The following is an 18,034-nucleotide window of genomic DNA, read 5'->3' as shown; positions in this document are numbered from 1 at the left end:
TGGAGCTGTGCGCTGGAAATGGTGCTCGGTTTCTGTGCACGCCAAAAACTAAAGCCACGCCTTCTTTGACTTGATTGGCCATCGCAATAATTTTGACATTGAGCGCTTTTTTCATCACATCAACTCATAAATGTATTTCTTTATTTTTTATCTCATTAAATGTTTTGTTTGACATGCAAATTAAGGAAGTAAAATGGTTTAGAGTTTTAACAGAGTATAGGCTACCAATTATTTTAGGCTGGTCTGTCTCGATTGCGATAACCAATCAAAGAAGGCGAGCGAGAATTCCACTACGTTGGAAAGGGACGTTGGTCGGATTTAAGGCCCGTTCACACCAAGAACGATAACTATTAAGATAACCATATTAGCATCCACATCAGCGGACAATATCGTCTGTTATACTAAGCACACACGCTCGTCTACCGCTTTAAATTCTCGAGCCTGTGACAGCAGGTTGATTCTGATTGGCTGTCAATGTTTTTATTGCTCATCAGCTGGAAAAAAAAATTATTTGAAAGTGATTACATCGATATCATTTCTCTGTGCCTATATCGTTATATAGTTGTGGAGCAGACTCTGCTATTCTTTAATATTGATAATGATTTATAGAACTATATCTTTATCGTTATCTTTAGTTATCGTCCTTGGTGTGAACGGTCCGGTAAAAAGTGTGAGGTAAGATGTAAGTAGGCTACCTTAACATTTATTATCTGATAACTGTTTTAAGATATAAACGTTAAATGATCAACAGTTATACATCCAGTGATACAAACTACTCTACTTTTTAGTGAGGATGAAAATGCCTTGTTGATGTCAGAGTTCAGAGGAGAATGGGCAGACTGGTTAGAGATGATAGAAAGGCAACAGTAACTCAAATAACCACTCGTTACAACCAAGGTATGCAGAATACCATCTCTGAACACACAACACATCAAACCCTGAAGCAGATGGGCTACAGCAGCAGAAGACCACACCGGGTGCCGCTCCTGTCAGCTAAGAACAGGAAAGGGAAACAATTCACACAGGCTCACCAAAATTGGACAATAGAAGATTGGAAAAACGTTGCCTGGTCTGATGAGTCTCGATTTCTGCTGCGACATTCAGATGGTATGGTCAGAATTTGGTGTAAAGAACATGAAAGCATGGATCCATCCTGCCTTGTCTCAACGGTTCAGGCTGATGGTGGTGGTGTAATGGTGCGGGGGATATTTTCTTGGCACACTTTGGGCCCCTTAGTACCAATTGAGCATCTTTTAAACGCCACAGCCTACCTGAGTATTGTTGCTGGCCATGTCCATCCCTTTATGACTACAGTGTACCCATCTTCTGATGGCTACTTCCAGCAGGATAATGCACCATGTCACAAAGCTCAAATCATCTCAGACTGGTTTCTTGAACATGACAATGAGTTCACTTTACTCAAATGGCCTCCACAGTCACCAGATCTCAATCCAATAGAGCACTTTTGGGATGTGGTGGAACGGGAGATTCACATCATGGATGTGCAGCCGACAAATCTGCAGCAACTGCGTGATGCTATCATGTCAATATGGACCAAAATCTCTGAGGAATGTTTCTAACACCTCGTTGAATCTATGCCACGAAGAATTAAGGCAGTTCTGAAGGCAAAAGGGGGTCCAACACGGTACTAGCAAGGTGTACCTAATAAAGTGGCCAGTGAGTGTGTGTATATGTGTATATATATATATATATATATATATATATATATATATATATATATGCATGTATATATATGTATATATGTGCGTATATATATATATATATATATATATATATATATATATATATATATATATTCATTTTTATTTTTTTCCCTTACATCTTTTATTTAATTCCTAAAGAAAAAAATCCTCCAACGTTTAAGACATGGTTACGGCATTGGCAAATACACAACTAACTGTGTGGGTTTTAAACAGTTGATTTGCATAATGCTTTAAGTGTTTAAGTGAACTGTATAGCGATCGTTTATAGATCAACCCTTCTGAGATCTAAACCTACAACCTTTCATCTATATCCACACGATTCCCTTTAGCTGTACTGTTTATATTAACATAAACTCACTGTCTAAAACCCACTCGGTTACTTCTACGGTATATTGTGTAAAAACACAACTGATGCACGAATGAAGGTTTAAACATCTTGCTTCAGCTTATGTTTTTCACGTCTGTCATCAGTTACAGTTTCCTCCAAACCCCCTGCAGATTTCCCGAAGCCAGACTTTCACAACCATGAATTTCATGGCGTCAGAACAGAGGCAGATGATTACAGTCAGCTGACATTTCAAACTCCGTCGTGGATGTTTTCTGTCAGCGAGAGTGTTTAGTGAAATTGTCTGGTGCTAATGCACAGCAACGGCCTCTTTCTCGCTCTTGTCTCCTCCTGTCGATATCCAGTTCGGAAGAGAGGTAATTTTCATCCCGGCTGTTGCCATAGTGATTTGTGTTGCATGAAGAAGGCTGTACATCTCTCAGGAGGAGGCAGGTATATGATTACCAGAGGAACAGGAAAAGCCTCTTTGATATGATGACAATTTATGGTTTTAATCAGAAGGATTGAATATCCCACAATACTTCCTCTACGATGATGCATAAAAATACCTGATGCCCTGAAATCTGACCTCCGGTGTGACTGGTCAACACAGCATTATTAATGTTTTGGTTTGAGGGTTAAGCGTCTGTCTGGAAGGGTCATGCATTCACTTCGGTTTATCGATTGATGTGCATTTAGACTGGAATTAGTCACATTTTGGCCTTTGCATCACTCAGTCCCCTATAAAGACTGAAAGAGAGCAATGAAGATATTAGAGGGCATGTTTTACCCTGTACAAAATGACACTCATTTATTTTTTGGCTGTTTGGGAAATGAAAATTTGTGGTTAGAAACATTTCCAGAGTAAATGTAAATATTCTAAATATATTTATGAGCCAGACAAGCTGTTTTAATGAATGCCGTAGGCTTTTGATTTTGTCTGCGCTGCAGTTGAACAGAGTAAACATTTGCTTTAGTAATAAACTGGCGAAGCCCACCGCATTCATGAAATCATTTTCAGATTTTTTTTTATTTTTATGTGAACTATTGCTTTAACATCTCAAACTGTGCTCAGATTTGCATTCAAAGTTTGAAATGAAAGGTTTTCAATATGAACTCAAACATTTTTCATTCAATTCTTTCAATCTCAATTTATGTCATTGACATTCATTTTTGCTGTAGTGTTTTTTTTTTTTTCTTGTGGAACTGTAGGAGAACAATCTGACACAAAATTGATTTTTAAATGAAAAATAACTCTGAAGGGCCCTTGAAGCCTGTAGCGTGATAGATTGTACTTCAAATCCCTCCTCAAGGACTCCTTAAGTAAAACTAGTGCAATAAAAAATGATGCTACTGAAAAAAAAAATGAAGAGAAAATATATGGAAATTGTGTGTGGGGAAAAAACTCTGCCATTAGGCTGATTTTCGCAGCTACAGTCGTCTGTATGTAATTATGTACACAGAATTTTGCACTTGTTAGCTGATTTTTCAAAGTAGGAGAGTCAAACAAACAGCCTCCGAAGCCCACAGACTTACAGCAGCATTATTAAGAGAGACTGAGATAATTCTCGCTTTAGTCTGACAGTCTGGCTTGTACGCCGAGAGCCAGTGTTGCTGTACATGACCCAGCTGCCTGGCACATTAGGAAAATGACCATAAACGTGCTGTTTACGCTGCGAGCGCCTTCCTTTAGCTCAGATGCTGAATAAACGCTCTGCTGCTAACGTCTATCTCTCTCGCTTTCTCCATTTCACTGCTGAGGAATGGAAAGAATTACATGTCATGCATGTTTAATGCGCCTTTTTTATTGCAGACAGAAAGTTGCGTATTGCAACAAAAGTTAATGGCTCTTGCAAAGGAGCGAGGCAGATGACGGACGTTTCTATTGGCTGACGGCGGCGAGCTCTGACTTAAATTAATGACTCCCAGCAGGCAGAGAGAGAAAACTCTCAGAGCGTTTCTCATCTCTGTGTGGCCTGCAGATTGATGGAGAATCATCCGTGAGCCTGCAGTGAGCCTGAAATGAGGCATTTTAGATGCTGACCTGAGATCAGACTTTGATCTCGTTCAGGCAGGCAGCAAAAATCTGGTTTTACTTTATACTGTGAACCAAGTACTGTAGCTCTATACCATTTCACACTAATTATATACAGTATGCTTATTCATAACTATTTGTACATAAGGTTTTTCGCACGATAAGGAACAATGAAAAAAATTGTACAACAAAATGCTCTAAAAAACAATTGTTATTCCTGAAAGTCCATTTTTTTTTTTTTAAGAGAACATTCCATTTGATAATTTTGCAAACATTCTGGGAATGTTAGTTTTGAATGTTCTCCAAACATTGTGTAATAAATAGTAACATTAAAAAAAAAGATGTTTCAGAAATAAAATGTTCCATTATCAAAGCATAAGAAATGCTTTTGTGCTATCATTTTGAGACATTATTAAAGAACAGATAACCATGAACAAATATTGTAATAATAATAATAACAAATAATGCACTGGAAGAATGTTTGTTCATAACTAAATTAATAAATAAATGTTACTAAGTTATTAACTAAATATATATATTTTTAATTAATTGGTGAAGCATTTAAGAAAAAGTAATCATTTATTAAATAAAATACATATTTATATAAATAAAATAAATTTATATATACGTATAAAAGTTTATGTTACTTGCAAAAAAAATGTAATTAGAATAGATTAATAAAAATAAAGAAATATATGAATGAATTAAGTGAATGAATGAATAAATAAATATTTATATATATTTTTTATTTTTTAAATAGTTACTGAAACATCTACGATAATATAACATAATAATTTATTGATTAATTATATATATATATATATATTTAGAAATAAAATACATTTAGATATAAAGTATGAATGTTTTTATGCTGCTTACAAAGGAAAATGTAATTAGAACACATTCATAAAAATAAATATTTAAATGAATAATTGTTTACTTTTTGTTATTAATTAAAAAAAATAGTTACTGGTGAATCATCTGTGAAAAATAATAATTTATTGAATAAAATGTATTTTTATAAATAAAACAAATGTATACATAGTATACGTATAAATGTTTATATAAGAGAATGCAATTTGAATAAATGGCTACTTCTGAATTGTCAAGGCATCTTTCAGTGACTGTCCACACTAGCCATCCTTGACAATCCTGTTTTTTTTAACCCAATCCAAACCTAGATACTGTTGTAAGAGAGTGAATATATGAGAGTATTTTTGCGGTTTCAGGTAACGTATGAATGTGTAAAATACAGTAGGCTTATTCCAGAGATGCTTATGTTGTCTCATGATGCGAGATGGACACAACGCTGCTGAAAAAGCCTAAGCTGGTCTAGTTAGTCTCCAAGCCTGACCGCTTTAGCTTTAAAGCTTTATTTTCAACAGGGAATGACAACATTTTCCATTTTCCACGCTTTCTTTCCAAGATGACAGCTATTCACACCAGCTGCAGAAGAAAACCGACAGTAAATCCTAAAGATCGGATTTAAAAAACAAATCAGATTTCCAAGCAGTGTGAACAAAGCCTTGGAGAGCGTCAGGGTCACGCTGTAATGTGCAAGGAATCCAATCCACACGCTTGACTATCAATCATAGTTCACACAAGAGAGAGAAATTTTAACTAGTCTGGGATGTGCCCCTGAAACATAATATTGTATATATAAATTAAATATTAATATTAAGTGCACATGCAACTCGTCTCAGTTGATTTCAACAGTTGAGTTCTTCACAAAATATTCAACATTTCTTGTTTTCTCCATCAGCTTCAGTGGATATTTTTTCACTGACCTTGTTGATATAGATTCTGGGATACATTAAATACTGGCTAAAAGGAGATTAAATGTAAAAATGTTCACATAAACAACATAAAACAGCAGCTAACAAAGTTTACAGGCTGTGTTTTAGGATTCAGATCCACAGACGTGGTCATTGTTCTCAGAATCAAATATGAGGGTCTGCCTCGGGGGTCATCTTCAGAAAGCATTCCTGTGCACGGCTTTGATCTGGAGTTTGTGCTCACATCTTAATGTGTGTCTATTAAACACAAGTCAGAGAAACTTTTCAAAGTGCATCACTTTCCTTAAAGGACTTGGAAAACGGCATTTATACAAGCAGTTAAATAACTGGAATAATTAATTTTTAAAATAAGAGGTTTATGCTCACAGAGGCTGCATTTATTTGATTATAAATACAGTAAAAATCATAATACTTGAAATATAACTGTTTATGTGAATATCTGTTCAAATATATTACAGTTTTTACTGTATTTTCATTTAAATAAATGCAGCCTTGGTGAGCAGAAGAGACTTCTTTCAAAAACATTTTAAAAAATCGCTAAAAGTAAAAAGTCTTGATATTTTGACACATTCTTGACACATTGCATGTGTTCATATGTAAAATAGAACACTTTTATACACAAGTTTGTTGTTTTGACATTCAAACAAACCTCCACCTAGTCAGTTTTAAAACATGCAGTTTCTCAGATATTCTGATTTGCCCTTGAGCTTGACTCTGAACCCCGTCAAATTGGATAAAAACCCATGTTTGTTAAATGACACACAAGCAATAACCATATACCTGCTGTGAAATGGAGACAAAGTTATTTATCTCCATAATGATGAAACGGATTATGAGCAATGCATGCTGGGTAACATCTAGAGAGGAGATGAAGGTTATTGAGATGTTTATGTGCGGATTGCTAAAGATGTTAATGCGCCCGCACTGACCAGCGCTTCTGTGAGTTTGCATTAATGAGCGGCTTCTCGTTCTCAAGGTGAAATGAAATCACAAATGCGGTGATAAACAGATATGCCACCTGACAGCATAAACTTTCCATCAACACTAAACGTTCATTAAGATTACTAGCTGCTTCTGATTTATGTAAAGTAGCCTCGTTTTTTATTTGGAAAGCACATAATTGAATCATTTCACTCACGCTGAAGAACCGAGGTGAAGGTTAGCTTTGCTTTTAAAGCCCTGCGTAAAATTGCCAAAAACAAGAGGTAATAAAGTAAACGTGTTTTGCTGAGAGTAAAACGATTAGGAGAGAAAATCGGCATCTCACTTTGACCTTCTGTGAGCCGAGGTCACCAAACGAACCCTTCATTACTGCATCAAGCTGCATTTATATTTACACCTGCATGCGCAAACATCAGGATTCATTCTCATTCTGGCCAAGGACCACCCACATGACGGGAAGAAACCATCTGATTGACACGTAAATCAAGCAACCACAGATCATTTCATTTGTGATTAAAGGGGGTTAAGGTTTGCCTGGTTAGTTTCAGCAGTTTGCCACTGCATTATGGGAAAAAAAGCATCTTTCTCCACTGACAGACATTCAATAGTATGCACAAATTCAATATGCATGGATAAAATGATGATGAATTTTACATTATTAATATTATATGATATTATATATTAATAAATTGTATGGTATGTATGTGTATATATATATATATATATATATATATATATATAGTATATTATTAATTGTATATTATTTATTCATATATACAGTATATATAGTTAAATACATTTAAAATGAATAAGCATCAAATAAATAAATAATATAAATTATATATATAATTAAATACATCTAAAATAAATAAGCATCAAATAAATAACGAATATAATATAAATTATTATTATATTATACATTATTCATTATTTAACACACACACACACACACTTTCATAAATGCTAATAAGTTCTAATGTAAACAAACAAACAAATAAATATTTAATTTAAAAACAACATTTTATATATAAATAAGCATCAATGAATAATATAAATTATATACAAATACAGATACAATAGAATATATACAGTGGTGTGAAAAGTGTTGGCCCCCTTCCTGATTTTTTCATTTTTTTGCATTAATCAAAGATAACACAAGTAAACACAACATGCAGTGTTTGAATGAAGTTTTTTATTATGAAGGGAAAACAAAATCCAAACCCACATGGCCCTGTGTGAAAAAGTGCTTGCCCCCTAAACCTAATAACTGGTTGGGCCACCCTTAGCAGCAACATCTGCAATCAAGCGTTTGCCATAACTTGCAATGAGTCTGTTACAGCGCTGTGGAGGTATTTTGGCCACTCATCTTGGCAGAATTGTTGTAATTCAGCCACACTGGAGGGTTTGAGCATGAACCACCTTTTTAAGGTCATGCCACAGCATCTCAATAGGATTCAGGTCAGGACTTTGACTAGGCCACTCCAAAGTCTTCATTTTGTTTTTCTTCAGCCATTCAGAGGTGGATTTGCTGGTGTGTTTTGGATCATTGTCCTGCTGCAGAACCCAAGTTCGCTTCAGCTTGAGGTCACCAACAGATGGCCGGACATTGTCCTTCAGGATTTTTTGGTAGACAGCTGAATTCATGGTTCATTTATCACAGCAAGTCTTCCAGGTCCTGAAGCAGCAAAACAGCCCCAGACCATCACACTACCACCACCATATGTTACTGTTGGTATGATGTTCTTTTTCTGAAATGCTGTGTTACTTTTACGCCAGATGTAATGGGACACACACCTTCCAAAAAGTCAGTCCACAGAGTATTTTCACAAAAGTCTTGGGGATCATCAAGATGTTTTCTGGCAAAACTGAGACGAGCCTTTGTTCTTTTTGCTCAGCAGTGGTTTTCGTCTTGAAACTCTGCCATGCAGGCCATTTTTGCCCAGTCTCTTTCTGATGGTGGAGTCATGAACACTGACCTTAACTGAGACGAGTGAGGCCTGCAGTTCTTTAGATGTTGTTGTGGGGTCTTTTGTGACCTCTTGGATGAGTCTTCGCTGCGCTCTTGGGGTAATTTTGGTCGGCCGGCCACTCCTGGGAAGGTTCACCACTGTTCCATGTTTTCTCCATTTGTGGATAATGGCTCTCACTGTGGTTCGCTGGAGTCCCAAAGCTTTAGAAATGGCTTTATAACCTTTTCCAGACTGATAGATCTCAATTACTTTCTTTCTCTTTTGTTCCTGAATTTCTTTGGATCTCAACATGATGTGTCGCTTTTGAGGATCTTTTGGTCTACTTCACTTTGTCAGGCAGGTCCTATTTAAGTGATTTCTTGATTGTGAACAGGTGTGGCAGTAATCAGGCCTGGGTGTGGCTAGAGAAACTGAACTCAGGTGTGATAAACCACAGTTATGTTTTAAAGAGAGGGGGGGGGGCAAACACTTTTTCACACAGGGCCATGTGGGTTTGTTTTCCCTTCATAATAAAAAACTTCATTCAAAAACTGCATGTTGTGTTTACTTGTGTTATCTTTGATTAATATTTACATTTGTTTGATGATCTGAAACATTAAAGTGTGACAAACATGCAAAAAAAAAAAAATCAGGAAGGGGGTAAACACTTTTTCACACCACTGTATATATATATATATATATATGTATTAAATTAAATAAGCATCAAATAAATAAAGAATCTACACGATTAGTTAATTATCTGTCTGTCCTCAATGCCCTGTACAGAAAACACCAAAGAAATATGAATGTGTGAATTTCTATACGTCCAATAGTAATGCATTTAGATTATTAATCTAATAAATATTAATACTGGTAGATATACTTACTAAGTGCTTTAAAGATTCAATGCCACTAACCTGACAAAAACTGACAGTTCTTCACTAAAAGCCATCTAGTTTGTTAATCAAATTAACGCTGGTTATTTTTGTAACCTCTTGCCCTCTCTGTGTTCAGACTGACTCAGACTCACCCAATCACGTCCCTGTTCCTCAAGGCTTCAGCTAACAGGACGCTGAGATGAAATAAAGCAGGAGGTTTCCCAGGGCGGCTGACTCTCTTCCTGCGTGTCATGTGGGCGTTTATTCTCAAGCTGATTGGCCGTCTGCCCCACAGGGTGGAATGCATAAGAAATCGTAATCCTGCCGTAATGAGGGTTCGAGAGCAGTGCATGCTGGGCAAGGGAACGGTCTGTGCCACGGGTGATGATGCCAGGCGGTCGCTGCTGATTACAGGAAATTAACAGGTTTAGAATAACTTGTCAACTAACGAGTCTGAAAGAAAACAGCAAGATGTGGAACAACAGGTTCAGTTCAAAGGCTCATATGAAGAGAAAATAGGATGTTTCATGCTTTTCTAAAGTAAAACTGTTGGATGTGAGAATCTATAGGTCGCACAGAACATTTACTGAAACTGAACCGCAAAAGAAATCCTGAAGACCTTGAGCTCATTAACATACAACCGCCCCCACACTCATTTACATACAATATTCAGCATCTAAGCCGCCTTAAGAATGACAACAGCTACTGTGTTAATTCCATCCAAATTTACTTATTTAATTTACGCGAAAATGGGAATATCATATAATCTTTTATAATATCTTAGATTAATTTGCGAATCAAGCCCCATTTTCATCCTATCAGATCAATCACATGATCTTTTGTGGGGTTTTTTGCATCAAGGAATTTATCCAGAAAACATTTATAAAATTATAAAAATCCAAAATAAAAATAAACATATACATTATATAAATTTTTCATATATTTTAATTAATTATCAATTTTATCTCTAAAAATATATATATATATTTATAATATAAATTTTTATAAAATATTTATGTAATTCTAAATATATTATACTATCATATTATTTTTCAAATGTTAAATTTATTTATATAATATATATATATATATATACATACACTATAAATAAAAAAATATTTGCATGTGTATATTTTATTTTATATATGTATAATAAAATAAATTGATCTGAAATAAATGAAGAAGATGAATGAGTTCTAATATAAATAAAAATAATATAAATATAAATAAATATACACAATCTTTTGATGCAAATTCAGTTTTTTTTGTGCACTGAGGAATTTATTCTGTGAATGTGCTTTCATCATAATTTATGTGCATGTCTCCTTGTCAGAAAATGATCAGTATGAACGCATACTGTATGTTATTTATGCACATTTTTTAATGTGCATTTCAATCAATTTTTTAATGCAATATCCCAAAATTTGCATATAAATATGTGGATGAAACCATGGCTACAGTCAACCATGTAGACGTTTACAACAGCAATGAGAACAGCAGAATAATCAACAGGACTGCTATACTCGTGTGTAACGTCAGCTCCAGTGGCATCGCTTCAACACACACAAACACACAGGGAGCTTTTGTTCAACAGCTCCACTATCACATGTGAGTTTAGCAAACAACGGCAACATTCTCCCATCTGAAATGTAAGTAGTTAGTGGTTTGTGAGGAATAAACGAGGGTCTGTTGACACTGCACTGTCAGATTATGCTGTCAAAAGACAAACAGCATTAAAACAACAATTATGAAGACTTGAAAAGAAAGAGCTACAAGCATGTAGGGAAAATTTACATTCACTCCAGCTCTCTGATGATTACAGCCTTTGTGTCGGAGTGTGTAGTGAAACACACACACACACACACACAGTTTTCTGCGGAAAGTCTTTCAAGAAATTATCAAGCTGAATTATAAAGGCTGTTATTAAACTTCTGTAATATGCAACATATTCCTGATTCAAACTGAATATTTGGCAGGAAATTATATTTGATTCTTCTGGATCATTAGGCTCTGATTTTAACCCTATAAATCCTACTCTATCATATTTGATTTTTAAGGACCCTAAACGATCAAGATGATCATAACTGCCTTAATGTTTTTGAAATGGAACAGTTTATTGGATCTTTTAGACGAAATAATAATAAATAAAAAAAAATCTAAAAAATAACAAAAAACTTTGCATTTGTGTATTTTGGTATCATTTGATTTTATGGCTAATACAGCTCAGTTTTATTCGGACTGAAACTGAGCAAAAATATGCAATTTGCTGCAGATGCTTACATGGACAAAAATTATGAAATTCTGATGCTTGTAATGTAAGTCAATGAGATCTTTATAACAATACAGCAGATACTGACATAAAATGATCTGAATATCAGTCATCACTCTTTATCTCCAATAATATGTCTTAGTAAGATGAGATGTAAATATAATGCAATGCAATGCAATGCTGATTGAGAGATGAAGAAATAAGCGCTCCTCAGAAGATGTGAGATGAAGATCATTCCTCCGCTGAGGAACAGAGAAAGTAAAGCTTCTGGAAACAAACGCTCCTCAAAAGATCCTGATGATCAGATTTGAGACGCACTGATTTTACTAGAAAATGACTGATGGAGAATCAAGTAAAGCTGAGCTGCTTCAGTCCAGTAAGAGTTCATCTGGAAATATGAGTTATGATCAAAATCAGTAAAGATTTGACAGAAAAAAGACACGAAGCACCAGCTGAAGCTGGACATTTGTACAATTACACTAAACTATCAATCAGACAACAGAAGACATGGAGGAGATTGAGGGAAACAGGTTTAACAGCAGCGTATTTAAAATATAATACAGTAAGATTTACAGGGTTACTAGGGTGTACTGAATGCTCACTGATCTGCAAGAGACATCTCTGTCTGGGGGGGAAATTAACTGAAAATGAAATATAGTAAAACACGTCTCCCACTTGAACTTTACCACTGTGAGGCACAAAGTGTCAGGAAGCGTTAGTCATAGAGCGCCGCCGGACAACAGATTTAACACACAGCAGATAATCACACCCTTCAGTTCATTTCAAACCCAAAGAATGATGTATTTATAGAGCGCATTCTCACATACACTCATAAAAATACACAGCAACACATTTCCACACACAGAAATAGACATTAATCAAAACTGACTGTTTACGTTTCATGGGAACAGATTTGGAGAAATGTGTCTCTGCATCAGTGTCTCATCAATGGATGCTCTGCAGTGAATGGGTGCCGTCAGAATGAGAGTCCAAACAGCTGATAAAAACATCACAATAATCCACACCACTCCAGTCCATCAGTTAACATCTGGAGACAAATACATCAAGATGTTTTTACAAAAATAAAATAAAAACTAAACTGATAAAATAAAAACTAAACTGATGAAGTAATTTGAGAGGCTCGTGTTGGCTCACCTGAAGGATTTTACTGGTCCCTTGCTGGACCCCCTGCAGTTTGCTTACCGAGCAAACAGGTCTGTGGATGATGCAGTCAACATGGGACTGCATCCTCCAACATCTGGACAAACCAGGGACTTATGTGAGGATCCTGTTTGTGGTCTTCAGCTCCACTTTTGACACCATCATCACGGACACCATTCAGAATAATCTAACCCAGCTCTCCGTCCCCACCTCCGTCTGCCAGTGGATCAACAGCTTCCTGACAGACAGGCAGCAGCTAGTGAGGCTGGGAAAACTCACATCCAACACCCGAACCATCAGCACTGGATCTCCTCAGGGCTGCTTACTCTCCCCACTGCTCTTCTCTCTCTACACAAACGACTGCACATCTAAAGACCCCTCTGTCAAGCTCCTGAAGTTCGCAGACGACACCACACTGATCGGCCTCATTCAGGACGGTGACGAGTCTGCTTACAGACAGGAGGTTAAGGAGCTGGCTGTCTGGTGCAGTCACAACAACCTGGAGCTCAACACGCTCAAAACTGTAGAGATGATAGTGGACTTCAGGAGAAACCCCCCTGCTCTCCCCCCACTCACCATCATGAACAGCACTGTGACTGCAGTGGAGTCATTCAGGTTCCTGGGCATCACCATCTCTCAGGACCTGAAGTGGGATACTCACATCGACTCCATCGTGAAAAAGACTCCGCAGAGATTGTACTTTCTTCGTCAACTGAAAAAGTTCAACCAGCCACAGGTGCACATGACACAGTTTTACTCTGCTGTTATTGAGTCGGTCTTGTGCTCTTCTATAACTGTATGGTTTGGGTCAGCCAACAAATCAGATGTAAGAAGACTGCAGTGGACTGTTAGGTCAGCAGAAAGGATCATTGGTGTCCACCTGCCCAGCCTTCAAGACTTGTACTACTCCAGAGCGAAGAAACGGGCAGGTAACATCATCACAGACCCTTCTCACCCTGGACACGACCCGTTTGCGCTTCTCCCCTCAGGCAGACGCTACAGATCTCTGTGCACTAGAACATCTAGGCATAAACAGTTTTTTCCCCCCATGCCATCTCCAGCCTAAACAACTAACACAGGAATTATTACCTGTGTTCTGTAATTCATTCCCCATCTCTAATTATTGACTCTCTCCCTAGTACTTTGTAAATATATATGCATATTTTTCTAAACAGCTGTATATATAGAGTAAATGAGGCACAAATCTTTACATAAATCTTCTGTTCCAGATTCTTACAAATTATTATTATTATTGTTAAGTCTTATTTAAATGTTTCTGTTCTCATGTCAGATATGTATGTACCAGAGCTTCTTAAAAACCACAACAAATTCCTTGTGTGTTTGCGCACACTTGGCGAATAAAGCTGATTCTGATAGTTGTTTAGAGCTGTTTTGGACTGTTTTGGCTTGTAAACAGAGTTTGATCTGTGCAGATTTCTCTCCTGATTCAGACCAGAACACTTTTTCACTGGAGGAAGCGTTATTATTTAGTTAAAAATATCTTAATGATGGATTTGTTTCAGCTTTTGTCTTCTGAAGATGGTAACTGATGGACTGGAGTGGTGTGGATTATTGTGATGTTTTTATCAGCTGTTTGGACTCTCATTCTGACGGCACCCATTCACTGCAGGGCATCCATTGCTGAGACACTGATGCAATGCTACATTTCTACAAATCTGATGAAGAAACAAACTCATCTACATCTTGAATTGGAGTACATTTTCAGCAAATTTTCATTCTTGGGTAACTATTCCTAGTTTTCATAGCTGGGTAACTATAAAAGAGACTAATACTCCTATTAACGCTGTATGAATAGCATCTATCGCTGTTTCCACTTATAGTGTAAATGAGCTGCTATTTGTGTGTTTACACTTATAGCATGTACCTTTTTTTTTAGACAATGCAAATAGTCGCTTTCATATTTTTGACTCTTCTGCTAGAAATAGTGGCAATCGTTTTGCATTATTCATAATTTATCATAATGCTCATAATTTGTTAAAAATGAAATGAAGCATTTCAGTCAGCTAATGGAATTGTTCTCCCTGCATTTGAACGATTAAAAGCAGATGCAGATCTGAACACATCTGAAGAGCTTGTTGAATACTCTCAGCATGATAAATGAATCTCTTCAATAAACAAATGGTTTAATTTCAAGTTGCCTTTTTAGTGCAATGAAAGGATAATTAGAGACGTAACTGTCAAAAGAACCATTAACATGTTAATGGATTTGTAAACGGCGTTCATGTCTCACACTGCATGTTGGGATGTTTTGTGAGGAGAGTTGGTTTGCTGATCCATCACTGTCTGCTCGACAAAACTCTAATAGAGGAAACTACTTTGCTCTGTTGCTGCAGGGAATGAAACTACAATTAGCAACTAGATTCCTAGAAAACATAGTTAAGATCTGGACACACAAAGGGAAAAATAAAACAATGTAACAAATGAATCTTTCATAACATTCTAACCTTGATTCAGAAGATTCCATGATGCTTCAGTAATTCTCAGAGCATGAAAGTAGGCATAAAGTGAAAATAAATGCGAGATAAAAGATAAATAACATACATTAAGGGCCATTCCACTAAATGGTTGCCATTTGCTTGTAACTCTTTAAAAAATTAAATAAAAATAAAAAAGCAAATAAACATTATTTAAAAATATAAATAAATAAAGGAAAACAAATATATATTTTTAATAATACATGTTTTTAACCATTAAAAATGTGTATTGGACCATCTCAAGTAACCTTACTTCATTTTTACAAGGTTTCACAAATTAACAATCACAAAATAAATATATAAATAAAAATAATCACTATACACTAAGGTGTACTTTCATAAAGTGTAGTGTTGAGTGAATGTAACAAATGTTATTTTTTTTGTAATGTTTAAAATATGTTATATTTGCAGTTAGATGCAGTTAATGTGCAGGGCACTTTGCTTAATAAAAAAAAAAATATTTCAAAGTTAATTTTAATGAATATTTATATATAACGTCATGGGAACATAAATGGCACCCATTCAGTGGAATGGCACTCAAATTTTAAAAAATACATGTTTGTGCTAGCTTGTTTATTTGCACGGTGGCTCTATTTCACTTTAATAGTTTAGTACTTTTCCTAGCAGATAATGTTCTAAATGTCATGTTTGCCATCTGTTGATCATAATGGTCTCATTTGTGAAGCTAAAGCACTTTTTATAAGTGGCTCTTGATAAGAGTGTCTCCACAGGCTTTAAATGTAAATAATAGAACATTTATATGTGCAGAAATAAAGATAATTAGGAACTAAAAAGCTGGTGAAATCAGTGTTATAACTGTTAACTAAAACTATTTCAAAATTCTGTAAATGAAATAAAGGGAATTAAAATGATATATATATATATATACATATAACTTTTAGCAATTTTGTAATTTTTGCATTTTTAGTAGTTATGTAAGAATGTTTATGTATATATATATATATATATAATACTATGATAATAGTAATAACAATAATAACTGAGATAAATAAGATTAAGTTAAACAAACTGAAATAAAAATAAAGCTATACAGAAATATAAAACAAATCTAATAAAAATGACTAAATTACTAAAGCTTAAATTAAAATTAAAACTAAAAATATAAAAATAAAGGCTGATTTAAAAAAGAAAAAATTATTAATTAATTAATTGTAATAAAATTAATAAATAATAATAAAATAAATAAATAATCTAAATAAAAAAATTAATGATAACAATAATATAAATTATAATAAATAAAACCGTAATAATAATAATAAGTGGTCTGATCAGAGCTGGGTTGGTTAACTGAAGAAGCAAGCAGAACATTAGTTGCATGTAAGTAGAACTTAAACTTTAAACATTAGCTAAGATGTTCGCAAAAATGTTTGTCCATAATGTGCATCTTTCACAGTATAACAGACAGGAAGGAGTATTTCATAAAATTATATAAATGCATTTTGATCAGTGCAGAGCCTTTGTACACTGTATCTGAGAATAAAAGCGTGTTTGTATAAAAAAACCCAAAAACATCTGAAATCTTCACGAAACCATAATTAGACATGGTATTTTTGGTTGCTTGGTAGATCCCATAATTACGGACACATTCAGCATGCGAGAGAAACGTGTGAGGAAAATGTGCAAGAAGAAAAGACAAAAACACCTCATACAGTCAACCCACACGAAAAAATTTAATCCCCTTTTTGTGAGGCATAAATGGTCCAAACTTTAATACGCTAAACGTGGGGACAGTGGTTTTTAATGTAAAAACCGTACGCCAGCACTCCAAAATGTTTCGCAAAAAGTCATATCACCTATGACTTACATATTCAGAACACATACACCGAGATATTTTAATATACTTATATATGTATTTGTCGTTGCTGTCGATATTGGTCTTATTTCTTTAGATTTTTTTTTTAATCATTATTTTTTATCTAGACCAGCCAGATACAAAACCGATTTTTGGATACAGTCACATCAGCACAATACCGGTTCATTAAGAAGTCCATCCAGCTGCGAATCGTCCTCATATTGTAGAAAACCTGGTCCGTTCTTCCTGAAAAACTGAATGTTATTTGTATAGATCTATTTCGTAATAGTTTTTTATTGTTGTATAGACTGGTGCGATACGTATCCGTATATATCTCGTGTCTTCTGTGCAAAAGTCTTTGAAAAGTATTGGACATATACACATTCACACACAGCGCTCACCTGGATGCGTATCATCACCGAAAACAAACGCAGTCACTTCCTCCTGCTTCTGCAGCCTTGGCATCACATGGTAAACAAAAAGACTAACGAAAGAGACCTGTGCGGACAGGACGGATGGGACGGGTGTGTTTGTGACCTCAGATAGCAGCATCCTCCGTGGGTTGGTCGTTAGATAAGGCACCGCTGCATTACGGACTCTCTTTAGGACCGCAGGAGGAGGCAGGACGGGTCAGACTGTGCTCTATC

The sequence above is a fragment of the Barbus barbus genome, assembly GCF_936440315.1.
Source record: "Barbus barbus genome assembly, chromosome: 34".
Lineage (NCBI taxonomy): Eukaryota > Metazoa > Chordata > Actinopteri > Cypriniformes > Cyprinidae > Barbus > Barbus barbus.
This window is presented reverse-complemented; position numbering follows the sequence as displayed.